The 13,999-nt window shown below is 31.6% G+C and overlaps 1 long non-coding RNA gene across 2 annotated transcripts; it reads right to left on the reverse strand.

Moving 5' to 3' along the window:
• Positions 1–657: 657 nt before the first annotated feature.
• On the reverse strand, positions 658–8,669 carry LOC145675445 (uncharacterized). Of its 2 annotated transcripts, XR_014129118.1 has the most exons (4): positions 8,581–8,669; positions 3,460–3,522; positions 2,539–2,674; positions 658–1,307 (listed from the first exon to the last, which is right to left on the reverse strand). It is a non-coding gene; the product is annotated as an uncharacterized LOC145675445 (long non-coding RNA). The 2 variants fall into 2 exon arrangements; XR_014129117.1 differs by lacking the exon at positions 8,581–8,669 and having other exon boundaries at positions 3,460–3,566.
• Between the last annotated feature and the right edge of the window lie 5,330 nt (positions 8,670–13,999).

The following is a 13,999-nucleotide window of genomic DNA, read 5'->3' on the forward strand; positions in this document are numbered from 1 at the left end:
CTAAAATGTAATAGGTTTGTACATCATGTAAAGACCCTCGGAGAAATAAAGATACGCCCCCACAAATATACCCTTTCTCGGTAAAAGGACATATGATTAAGACGAAAAAATAATAGTTGATAGAATGACAATGTAAATAAACGTTATATCACAGAGTTATCATGCATCCTGAAATTCATTGAATTTATGAGTAGAAGAACAATACACATTTATGAGTAGAAGAACAATACACGTACTAGAAAGAAAAAGATTCATGTTCTTCTAACCTGACATAATTGCTTTAGAAAAATAACAAACATAAAAATAAAAAAATACAGGAATGAACAAAGTAGAAGTAAACAGGTGAACTAATGCTCACAGTTTTTGTTTATCACAATTACCTATTAACATGAACTCGGATTGAGGTAGGAACAGATTGCAAAGATGTGATCTGCACAAGAGTAACATTGTATATTTGTTTGGAAATTTTACACTTTAATAAAAGTAAAAGTACTTCACGATTTAGAGTTGAATTAATCCTTGCATAAAAAAAGAATTTCACATATATGGCACTTCGTATTGATTTTAGCGTAGCATATGATATACATTGTTCGAAGCTCTTCATTTCGAAGCAATATAATGCTTTCAAGTGTTTAATGCTCCCTCTATCTCTCTCTCTCCATCATCGAGAATCGAACATTTGAAAAAATGAAGTACTGGTTGTAAATCCTCTATCAGTGAGACACCACACTCCTCAAACCTAAAATGTAATAGGTTTGTACATTATGTAAAGACCCTGAACAAATAAAGATACGTTCCACAAATATGACCTTTCTCGGTAAGAGGTATCAGCGTATAGAATTAAATGGGATGAAAGCATGAATTTCACAACAAATTTTATCTACAGGGAATTTAAATTCCTTTTCTTTTTATTTTAATATATGTATATATACACAAATATTTACAATTTTCTTTCATTTTTCTTCATTTTGGCTTTTTATGGTAGTCCAAATATCACTTCACCTTTAACCATTTCTTTTCTTTTATCATTTCACTTTGGTTTCGCATACACTTACCCTCTAAGTCTCATTTTACCCCCAAAATCGTTTTATCTACACTTTCTCTTTCTTTTTTTTCCTTTTGATAAAGTTCTAATAGCATCACATTGACACAATCATCGTATGTGTGCCATCTTCTTTTTATCAATTTATTGTTTGGACAGACACTAGAAATATAGTACATCTTTTTGTATCCTCTTCTTCTGATTTTATCTTCACAATACCCTACAATGGTCATTGCAACACTACGGGGGATTGGCATCATCTTTTCTGGAAATAAAGAAATACAAATTTTTATTATCAGAAAATATAAATTAATCTTCAAAAAGTACACTTATCTTATAGCAACATACTATACTTATAAAATTATTTCTTCCCGTAATGAGAAAGAACAAGAACGAGAAATAACAAGTATTCTTGACATTCTTTCATTGTATGTACATTTTCTTATACTCTGTTCAAAATAAGAAACGAATTGACATTTAGACAAAAACTGTTACTCTGTTGCCTCATAATGAGTATATCACTGAATTGTCCTCTTAAAATTATTTTCCATTATAGAGGGTAAAGTTGTAGAGGATGCCTTAGTGGCCTACTCATGATTGTGACAACAGAATAACAGTTTTCTCTAAATGTCAATTCGTTTCTTAATTTGAGCATAGTATAGTATAAAAACAACACCTATTCATTAGTTTTCTTTTCTCTTAAACAAATACCACACGATAACAGTAAATATCACATCTTCATGCAATTTAATTATTAATTCGAAACTCTAGTTTAGTTCTTGAAATACTACAATAATTATGACTCACATAGCACCGATGTTGAACAAAACGTTAAACTATATTTACTTAGCACGAAAAATCAAAATTAACTTTTTTACTTCCATCCTTCCTTCTTTCTTATTTTTAAAAAAGAAATTCGTACAGTTAATACTATAAACTATCATTTTTTACCAACGATATTCCTATACTAACTAATAGTTTTCTCTTTTTTTAAAGCAAATACTATAAACTATCATTTTTTACCAACGATATTCCTATACTAACTAATAGTTTTCTCTTTTTTAAAAGCAAACAACCGTACCGGTGAATATTGCAACTGTATACATTTGACTTATACTTGGAACATCTGAGTTCAATTCCTGATAGTAGCTTATATCATTTCAATACCCCGTTTGAATCTTATAAATATAGGTTTACATCTCATACATCTTTGGTATTGAATGTTATTAATATCTTTAACGAACCGCAGTAACCTATTCGTGCAGTTTGAATCTCTAATGATTGTATCTTGCAAGAAAAAAAGGTTTTACGAATAATGTATTCTAATGAACAAAACACCGTATCTATAGGTTTTTCTTTATCTTAACTTAAAAATAAAAAGAAGCAAATGTTTCACCTAAAAGAAATAAGTAATTATTAATATTATCATACATATTTTAAAAGACGAAAAGCAGATATGGATCTTTTTTTTTATCTGAAAGAAAGATAAAACTTACCTATTCGTAAAAGAGAGAGAGTTGCGTCACTGCTCTTTGATCAGTGTTTCGTCTTCGATCAGATTTGACCATAGAAAATGTTGCTTCAGGTAGTTTTCAGCGTCTCTTAAAGACGTATCCTCTTTTTTAAAGTGTACTGTAAAGAAACAAGAATAATCAGTTACTTTACGCGGTGAACATGAACTTGTTTCCTGGAAGAAAAACAAGTAACTATAATTGCAACACTAACAATCTTCATATTTTAAGAAGATATAAAAATCCTAAATAAAACAATACCTATCATTAATTGTCTTTTCTCTTAAGCAAATACCATTTGATACCAGTAAAGATCGCAATTTCAGTCAATATGCAATCTAATTATTCATTCAATAACTCCAGTTTACTTCTTGAAATACTACAATAATTTATGACTCACATAGCTTCGGTGTTGATCAAAACGTTAAACTATATTTTCTTAGCACGAAAAGTCAAAGTTAACTTTTCTTTCCTTCCTTCTTTCTTATTTTTTAGAAAAGAAATTCGTACAGTTAATACTATATATTTTTTACCAATGGTATTTTTTATCAATATTCCTATACTAACCAATAGTTTTCTCTTCTTTAAAGCAAATAACCGTTCCATTGAATATTGCATCTGTATGCATTTGACTTATTCTTGTAACACACGAATTCAATTCCCGGTGGTAACTTATATAATTTCAATACTTCGTTTTGAATTTTGTAAAAAAAAAAAGAAGCAAATGTTTTACCTAAAAGAAATAAGTAATTATTAATATTATCATACATATTCTAAAAGACGAAAAGCAGTTATGGATCTTTTTTTTATCCGAAAGAAAGCTATAAAACTTATTTATTTGTAAAAGAGAGATAGAGAGAGAGAGAGAGAGAGAGATGATCTTTGATCAGTGTTTCGTCTTCGTACCTGTTTGATCGTAGAAAATCTTGATTCAGTGTCTCTTGAAGACGTATCCTCTTTTAAAGTGTACTGTAAAGAAACAAGAATGAATCGTTAATTTACGTGGTGAACATAAATTGTTCCTTGAAAGAAAACAAGTATTTTATTTTAAATAAAAAGTAATTATTTATCTGTTATTGAAAACAGATATTTAAAACTTACCTATTGCTAAAAGATAGATGCGTCACATTCCTTTGAGCAGTTCATATTCTAACAGGTTTAAACGCAAGATAATCCTGTTTTCATTTCTTCTTCATATATATATATATATATATATATATATATATATATATATATATATATATATATATACGCATAATGTTGAGTAAAATACTATATATAGTTGCATATACATGGAAAGGTAAGGGAAATGACTAAGTGCTACCTTTGAAGTACAGTGAAATAATGAAAAGCAAATGAAAAGATAAAAGAGGAAAGCACAAAAGGGTTTTGAAAGTAATTATTTTTAAAAGTACAGAAATCACCTTGCATTTCCTCAGGGTGATAATATTGGCTTCTTGAGGAGTTTTGTAGAGTGCAGCAGCGCTCCTCACCCGCTGCTGAAAATTAATTACTTTCAAAACGAAAGTTTAACATTAAAAATGAATGACACCATTAAAAGATTGAAATCTATTGTACACGCTCATCATCATCATTGTTAAACATCGCAAGTTTACTTTTTTAATGAATGAACTACATACGTGTAAAGATAAATATTAAAAGTGAGAAGTGTTAATGTGATGATCTCACATCAAGTGACGTAATGCTGAACAACAAAAGATAGCATATATGTATAGAAAGAAACACTGACCTATCCTATATACAGAAGGAGTAGCAATGTAATATTCTGTGATATAATACATGATGCATTCTTACATAGCTCTGTACATGTTGACATTAGGTCCGCAATTTGAATTACACTATTAAAGATGTGCCTACACTTATATCCGGCTAATCGTTTCTGTAGCTATATCTGACTACCAAACTTTGAAAAATTGCACAAATCTGAATTTTTTTTCAGACGAACCTTTAATGCGAAAAAAAAGTTGCATCACATAATGGTCAACAAGATTTGATAAGTGATGACACTACGGATAAAAAATATCTATATCCTCCTAACTCTAACATTTCCTTAAGGTCAATGCTAGCAGGGTAATGTAAATCAAAAACCATTGCTGATAACGGGGTTGCGTGTACAAATTTCTAATTTCGATATCGTTTTTTCTAAATATAATGGTACATACTCTTTAAAGGAACATAAGATACCATAATTCCATTGGTAATACTTAGATTGTGTAAACAAAGTAGCTGGAATTCCATCCGTTTGTAGTTTAGAAAAATGAACTGAATAGTTATGTACGAAGAACTTCATTTCAAATTCTATTTTAAAACAAACAAGAAAAACGTAATTCAAATGATAATACGTATAAGAATTTAAATAATCACTATCTATAGCAATTAGATACCACTTTAGAGTTGATTAAATTCCCCATTCATTATCAATTCTTTGAAAAACTTAGTCTAGAAGGCCTAGGTTTGATTATATAAGACACAAATCTACAAATCAACGTGGAATTCGTACTACATTATCTATCATCGATAGTCGAAAAGCACTGAAATAATAATCAAAATCACTACTATTAAACTATATAAATACTATACTTATAAAATGATTTCTTCCCGTAATGTTAAAGAGCAAGAAATAAAGCCCTACATATACTAGCAGTAATAGTAACTAAATAACTAGCTACCGAATATATAATACAATGCTAATCACTATATTTGGGTAAATATTACATTTAAAATTCATTCTATTCTACAATAATCAGAATATCTCGATGCTATACGAAACATGAATCTACAGATTAACTTGGAATCCAAACATTCATTATCAATTTCTTTGAAAAACTTAGTCTAGAAGGACTAGGTTTGATTATATAAGACGTAAATCTACAGCCTAACGTGGAATTCAATCTACATTAACTATCATCAAGAGTCGAACTCAGGTTTCCCATAATATAGACACGCACATCCACGAAAAACAATGAAATAATTAATTCCAATACTAATACTATCTACGTTACGAAAATATCACTTAAATAAGCACTGAAATAATAATCAAAAATCACTACTATTAAACTATATAAATACTATACTTATAAAATGAATTCTTTCCGTAATTTTAAAGAGCAAGAAATAAAGTCCTACATATACTAACAGTAATAGTAATTAAATAACTAGCTATGGAATATATAATACAATGCTTAATTAAATAACTAGCTATGGAATATATAATACAATGCTAAACACTATAATCAGATCAATATTACATTTAAAATTCATTCTATTCTACAAGAATCAGAATATCTCGAGGCTATACGAAACATGAATCTACAGATTAAATTGGAATCAATCAAGAGTCGAACTCAAGTTTCCTACACAGAAAATACGTGCTCTAAGTGATTTGACGCGAATATGTATTGTTTTCAGCAAGTAGTGTCAAAGAACAAGAAAATAAATTCCTACATATAATAACGTAATAGTAAACTAAATAATAAACCTGTATAACTCAATGCTAAACACTATATCCAAGGAAATATTATATTAAATTGCATTCTATTCTAAAAGAATCAGAATATCTCCGACGATATATCAGACAAAAATCTGAGCCATATAATCTTTCTGTACAAACGAAAAAGAAAGAATTCTATAATTGACAAATTTTCTTTTTCGCATTACTAATTTCAATATCGTTTTTTCTGAATATAATGTTACACACTCTTTAAAGTAACATAAGACTCCATAAATCCCTTGGTAATACTTAGATTTTGTAAACAAAGTAGCTGGAATTCCATCCGTTTGTAGTTTAGGAAAATGAACTGAACAGTTATGTACGAGGAACTTCATTTCAAATTCTATTTTAAGACAAACAAGAAAAACGTAATTCAAATGATAATACGTATAAGAATTTAAATAATCACTATTTTTAGCAATTAAGTATCACATTAGAGGTAAATAAATTCCCCATTCATTATCAATTCTTTGAAAAACTTAGTCTAGAAGGATTAGATTTGATTTGATTATATAAGACGTAAATCTACAGCCTAACGTGGAATTCGATCTACATTAACTATCATCAAGAGTCGAACTCAGGTTTCCCATAATATAGACACGCACATCCACGAAAAACAATGAAATAATTAATTCCAATACTAATACTATCTACGTTACGAAAATATCGCTTAAATAAGCACTGAAATAATAATCAAAAATCACTACTATTAAACTATATAAATACTATACTTATAAAATGAATTCTTTCCGTAATTTTAAAGAGCAAGAAATAAAGTCCTACATATACTAACAGTAATAGTAATTAAATAACTAGCTATGGAATATATAATACAATGCTTAATTAAATAACTAGCTATGGAATATATAATACAATGCTAAACACTATAATCAGGTCAATATTACATTTAAAATTCATTCTATTCTACAAGAATCAGAATATCTCGAGGCTATACGAAACATGAATCTACAGGTTAAATTGGAATCAATCAAGAGTCGAACTCAAGTTTCCTACACAGAAAATACGTGCTCTAAGTGATTTGACGCGAATATGTATTGTTTTCAGCAAGTAGTGTCAAAGAACAAGAAAATAAATTCCTACATATAATAACGTAAAAGTAAACTAAATAATAAACCTGATGGAAATATTATATTAAATTGCATTCTATTCTAAAAGAATCAGAATATCTCCGATGATATATGAGACAAAAATCTAAGTCATATAATCTTTCTGTACAAACGAAAAAGAAAGTATTCTATAGTTGACAAATTTTCTTTTTCGCATTAACTTGGGAACAAATGAATTAATCTGTTTTTCTTGTCACGTTATCTTTGGAATAGTCATAATTTGATAGCTTCTCAAATTGGTACTGTAATAGGAAAAGAAATTTTCTCAACTGAAGAATACTTTTTCTTAGCTGTCCGTACGTTAAGTGATTACCCGTGAAGATGTATTGCTTTTAAGACAAACAAGAAAAGGTAATTCAGATGACAAATTACATTAGCCATGTGTTACGTTTTTTGAACAAATCTGCGAAAGCGGATAGGTCTATCAGTGTAGTATTCTGTGATATAATGCATGATGCATTCTTACACATTTCTTCACATGTTGACAATAGGTCCGCAATTTGAATTACACTATTAAAGATGCACCTACACTTATATCTGGCTAATCGTTCCTGTAGCTGTATCTGATTACCCACACCTTGATAAATTGCACAAATCTGAAATTTTTCAGATGAACCTTTAATGCGAAAAAAAGTTGCATCACGTAATGGCCAGCAAGTTTTGATAAGTGATGACACTACGGATAAAAAATATCTATGTCCTCCTAACTCTAGCATTTCCTGAAAGTCAATGCTAGCAGGGGTAATATAAATCAAAAACCATCGCTGATAACGGGATTGCGTGTACAAATTTCTTATTTCAATATCTTTCTTTTCTGAATATGATGGTACATACTCTTTAAAGGAACATAAGACACCATAATTCCCTTGGTAATACTTAGATTGTGTAAACAAAGTAGCTGGAGTTCCATCAGCCTGAAGTATAGGAAAATGAACTGAATGGTTATGTAATAGGGACTCCATTTCAAATTATATTTTAAAGACAGACAAGAAAAGTTAATTCAAATGAGGAATTACAACGTGAAATGCTAATACGTATATTAATTCAAATAATCACTATCTATAGAAATTAGGTAGCACCTTAGAGATGATTAAAAGAGAAAGAAAGAGAGAATAGCAACTATGTTTTATCTTACTAAAACGTAGAGTTTCAGTATGCTGACAATCTCTTCTAATACACAGATGAGCACAACACAATTCGTAAAGGTCTACTTCACACACTTCACTCTGTTCAATGGTTTTATTCTACATTCGTATGACGTCAAATAAAAACGTCACACGAAATTTAATCATTTCAAATATTACATTTCAATACAACCGTTTCTTCTTTCTTTTTAAAAATAATGACTTAATGTATACTTACACCGCAGCGACATGACGAAGCACTCACCTATCTGAGAAAGGAGCCTTACGAAATTTCACAAGCCCTAATCAGAATTTCATGTCTTTCATCTCTACATTCTTCAGGAAATGTCCTAATCGAAGAACAAATATATTCAATTACATCAACAAGAATAAACTGATACCAACGTGATTAAATGTACTCAGCGAAAATAGAATTTCTCACAAACACATGAACAAAAAATTCATAAATCCCATATATACATTAAAGGTAAACGCAATCGCAAAGCAATACGATCACTTATATCTGAAGTCAAAAATAAAGCAAGTTTATTATGATAACTGTTTTCAAGAAACATATGAGCTCTTCCAAACGAATAAAATCTCCCAACCTCTCCCCTGCTACATTTAATATCCTTATTCAATTTCATTTCCTTATTCACACACATTATTTGATAGATGTATCAAAATATCATCTTTAGTAAATCTTATCTATTAACAGACTTATTTTTCATTACACAAACTCATACACCGCAGCGACATGACGAAGCCCTCACCTATCTGAGAAAGGAGCCTTACGAAATTTCACAAGCCCTAATCAGAATTTCATGTCTTTCATCTCTACATTCTTCAGGAAATGTCCTAATCGAAGAACAAATATATTCAATTACATCAACAAGAATAAACTGATACCAACGTGATTAAATGTACTCAGCGAAAATAGAATTTCTCACAAACACACGAACAAAAAATTCATAAATCCCATATATACATTAAAGGTAAACGCAATCGCAAAGCAATACGATCACTTATATCTGAAGTCAAAAATAAAGCAAGTTTATTATGATAACTGTTTTCAAGAAACATATGAGCTCTTCCAAACGAATAAAATCTCCCAACCTCTCCCCTGCTACATTTAATATCCTTATTCAATTTCATTTCCTTATTCACACACATTATTTGATAGATGTATCAAAATATCATCTTTAGTAAATCTTATCTATTAACAGACTTATTTTTCATTACACAAACTCAGCGTTTTCGCATTCAGATTACACTATCTTCAGTCGCACGTGAGTATGTTCGTATGTGAAGACGACAACAAACATACATGTAATCTCAAATGCTGTATACGTTTGAAAATACGATATTCACGATTCATGCAATGCGATATTCCCCTGAGCAACTAAGGTCTATTCGATCAAAGAACAGTCTGCAAACAAATTCTATTCCCATGAACACTTACAAGTGAATTCGTGAGAATCCCAAGACCAAATTAGATAAAACAAATAGTTCATAACCTACAGACATTTCGTGGGGCGTAATCTTTTGTGCTATGGGAATGTTATAGCGCAATATCTCATCACCATCATGTGAATATCCATATAATACTTTTCACATGCAATACAATCAACCCTGATGATTTGAGCATACAAATTTTCTCATCCTACGTTTTTAAAACATTATGATATGCTATGAGAAGTGCTTCCGCTACCAATACGTTTTAAAAACATCCATGAATCACAACAATCGTCTTATCAACTCAATTTCCTGAGAAGGTTCCAGACGAAAATTTTCCAGCCGTTTCGTGAGAATAAGATCAGGTCAAACTCCTCAAAACTCTTCGCAGAGAACCTGGGAACTTCTATTCTTAGCATTACAAGATGGATCTGGGGGCTGAGGTGGGGGAATCTAGCTACCCAATACAAGACGACTAGAAAAAAATACGAAAAGTTTTTTTAAAAAAAATAAAATCTAATCTATATGCGAGGCACTGACATTCAGTGAAAGAGTGTTCACCTCACGGTGGATTACTCCGTGCGAGGATTAATTCAACTCTAGATCGTGAAGTCTCGCGTTCGATTCCAATGAGAGAACTTTCAAAATAAAAGCATATTTAGGGTTCTGATTTGATTCTTAGTGAAAAAGCATTAAATATTTCTATTTCGTTCCTTTCCGTGAAGTACTGGTCTCGCCTTCGATTCCGATGAGAGGACTTTCAAAATAAAAGCATATATTAGGGTTCTGGTTCGATTCTTAGTGAAAGAGCATTAAATATTTCTATTTCGTTCCTTTCTATCGTGAAACGATGTGCTATATACGTGAAATTCTTTTTTTTTTTTTCATGCAAGGATTAATTCAACTCAATGGTCGTGAAGTACAGGTCTTGCGTTTGATTCTCAGGTCTTGCGTTTGATTCCCGTGTCCTGCTGGTTCGATCCTCGTTGAGAAAACATTACACATTTTAAGACATGAAAGTCATTCGATCCTTTCTGTCGTGAAAACGAAGTGAAATTCTTTTTTTTCATGCAAGGACTAGTTCAACTTTAAAATCATGAAGTACCAAATTCGATCCCAGCTCCCTACCAAAGTAGAAGTGAAAGAGCATTAAATATTTCTATTTCGTTCCTTTCTGTCGTGAAACGAAGTGAAATTCTTTTTTTTCATGCAAGGACTAGTTCAACTTGAGGCACTGACATTCAGTGAAAGAGTGTTCACCTCACGGTGGATTACTCCGTGCGAGGATTAATTCAACTCTAGATCGTGAAGTCTCGCGTTCGATTCCAATGAGAGAACTTTCAAAATAAAAGCATATTTAGGGTTCTGATTTGATTCTTAGTGAAAGAGCATAAAATATTTCTATTTCGTTCCTTTCCGTGAAGTACTGGTCTCGCCTTCGATTCCGATGAGAGGACTTTCAAAATAAAAGCATATATTAGGGTTCTGGTTCGATTCTTAGTGAAAGAGCATTAAATATTTCTATTTCGTTCCTTTCTGTCGTGAAAACGAAGTGAAATTCTTTTTTTTTCATGCAAGGACTAGTTCAACTTTAAAATCATGAAGTACCAAATTCGATCCCAGCTCCCTACCAAAGTAGAATTTTGTGTAAAGTCTTTATTTCATAAGTTAGCGAAGCTACAATCAAGATTAGTTGTCTGCTTCACTTTCACTCCCAAAATAATAATAATAATAATGTGATGCTGTATTTTTTAAATTTTATTTTTATGGTTGTTATTTATGTTTTAATACCACTTTGGTCCGGGTTCGATTCTCGATGATAAAAAGAGAGAGAAAGGGAGCATTGAACACTTGAAAGCATTATAGTGCTTCGAAATGAAGAGCTTCGAACAATGTACATATCATATGCTACGCTAAAACCAATACATGAAATTCTTTTTTTTTTTTTTTTCATGCAAGAATTAATTCAACTCTAAATCGTGAAGCACTGGTCTTGCGTTTAGTGCACAGGTTCGATTCTCGATGAGAAAGCATTGAATATTTTAAGACATTAAGTATGCTCTTCGCTACAGGTTCGATTCTCGATGAGAAAGCATTGAATATTTTAAGACATTAAGTATGCTCTTCGCTATACAAAATAGCTATTCAATACATAACGAAAAGACGAAAATCAATCAATCAATTGGGAAGCTTCGAACTTGATATTCAATCAATTGAAAAGCTTCGAACGTGATAGACGTCCAAGAGTATGAGCATAGTAACAACGTTCGCTTGCGTTCTTCGCAGGAGGGAGTAGTGTGGAGGGGTTTGGGAGGTTCAAATCCATAACGAAAAGACAAAAATCAATCAATCAATCAATTGGGAAGCTTCGATCATGATAACTAATAGAACTCTCAACCATCCAAGAGCATTTAGCTATTCAATACATAGCGAAAAGCAAAAATCAATCAATCAACCAATTGGGAAGCTTCGCGGTCCAAGAGTATGAGCATAGTAACAACGTTCCCTTACGTTCTTCGCAGGAGGAAGTGGAGGGGTTTGGGATTCAAATTCATAACGAAAAATCAATCAATCAATCCATTGGGAAGCTTCGATCATGATAACTAATAGAACTCTCAACCATCCAAGAGCATTTAGCTATTCAATACATAGCGAAAAGCAAAAATCAATCAATCAACCAATTGGGAAGCTTCGCGGTCCAAGAGTATGAGCATAGTAACAACGTTCCCTTACGTTCTTCGCAGGAGGAAGTGGAGGGGTTTGGGATTCAAATTCATAACGAAAAATCAATCAATCAATCCATTGGGAAGCTTCGATCATGATAACTAATAGGATTCTGACCCGGCCAACAGTATGAGCATCCAAGACTATGAAGGCCAAGAGCATCTAGCTAACGAAAAGCAAAAATCAATCAATCAATCATGAAGCTTCGATCATGATAACTGATAGGACTATGATCCCTCCAAGAGTATGACCACCCAAGACGATAAAGCCATCCAAGACTATCACCATAACAACAAACTGTTCTCATACACGTTCAGATAAACCAAAATTTTCCCACGCACTTCTCTGGTAGCCGTAAAAGGCTATGACCATAGCAACTAAAGGCTTGTCGAAACTTGCCTCCCAATTCCAGGAAATGATACCGAATTCTAAGAACGGGAGGGATCAAATTTCAGCCATAGTGCCTCATATCTACTCCTACAACACCCCAAAGTAAACTTCTGTGAAGTTATCTTTACACTATCTCTAACCTAAAGGATATTCATAACTTCATAGCAATTCATAACACTGCATTACTGCTTATTACTACGTATTTGCAACACAGATAATGGAAAGGAAACAACAGTGAAACAAGAAGTAAACAGTGAAATCTAATATACCTATTGAATAATTTACTTTGTCTTATGTTACAATTACCATGACGGAATTATGGGCCAAATCCAGCATTATTCTACAATGTCAACAGTTTCAAAATTCTGCACGGCGAATTCTTTCATCAGCTTGAATATATTTTCTTCTTTCAGTTTAGTTGATTTTGAATTTAACGTCCCGTAAACAGCGAGGCTATACAAAACGTGAACCTACTGATTAACGTGGAATCCGAACTACGACGTGAGCTCTCGTCGGGAATTTTCTCCTTTTCTTGCGTGGATCGTCTTCTCGAGGCACTGCCTCGTGTTCTGCTTCTCTTTTTTCCTTCGAAATGCATCAATAAAGCGCCAAATCAACCCATGTCGTTCCTCTACGTTCAATATATTATAAAGAACAAAAGTTTGTTTATTTTGGGGTGTCATTGGCTGTCTACAGTAAATTTTATTTGACCCATTCTTCCTATTTAAATGTATAGTTAGTGCCTATTTCTATGAAAGTTTATTAATATTATAGTCTCAACTTTCTATTAATACAATAGTCTCAACTATATGATTTAATGGGCATATCGAATAATAATAATAATAATAAAACATTCAATAAATACTCACTTCCTGAACTACCCAATACATAGCATAAAGAACACCATTTTCATTCCAAAACCAGCTCGTATTCATTTCTTCTGATCTCTCGGAACAGGCCAATACTTAATAAACATTTCTTATGTTTTGTATCATGTGTTCTAATAATCTATTATAGAAAAAGGAAATGCAAGAAATTAAAATATGTACAGTATTTTACAAATTTCAAGTAACATCATTATAGTACGTAAAAATTAATGAGAAACTTCAGTTGTT

The sequence above is a fragment of the Thermobia domestica genome, chromosome 18 (genome assembly GCF_964235325.1).
Source record: "Thermobia domestica chromosome 18, izTheDome1.hap1.1, whole genome shotgun sequence".
NCBI lineage: Eukaryota > Metazoa > Arthropoda > Insecta > Zygentoma > Lepismatidae > Thermobia > Thermobia domestica.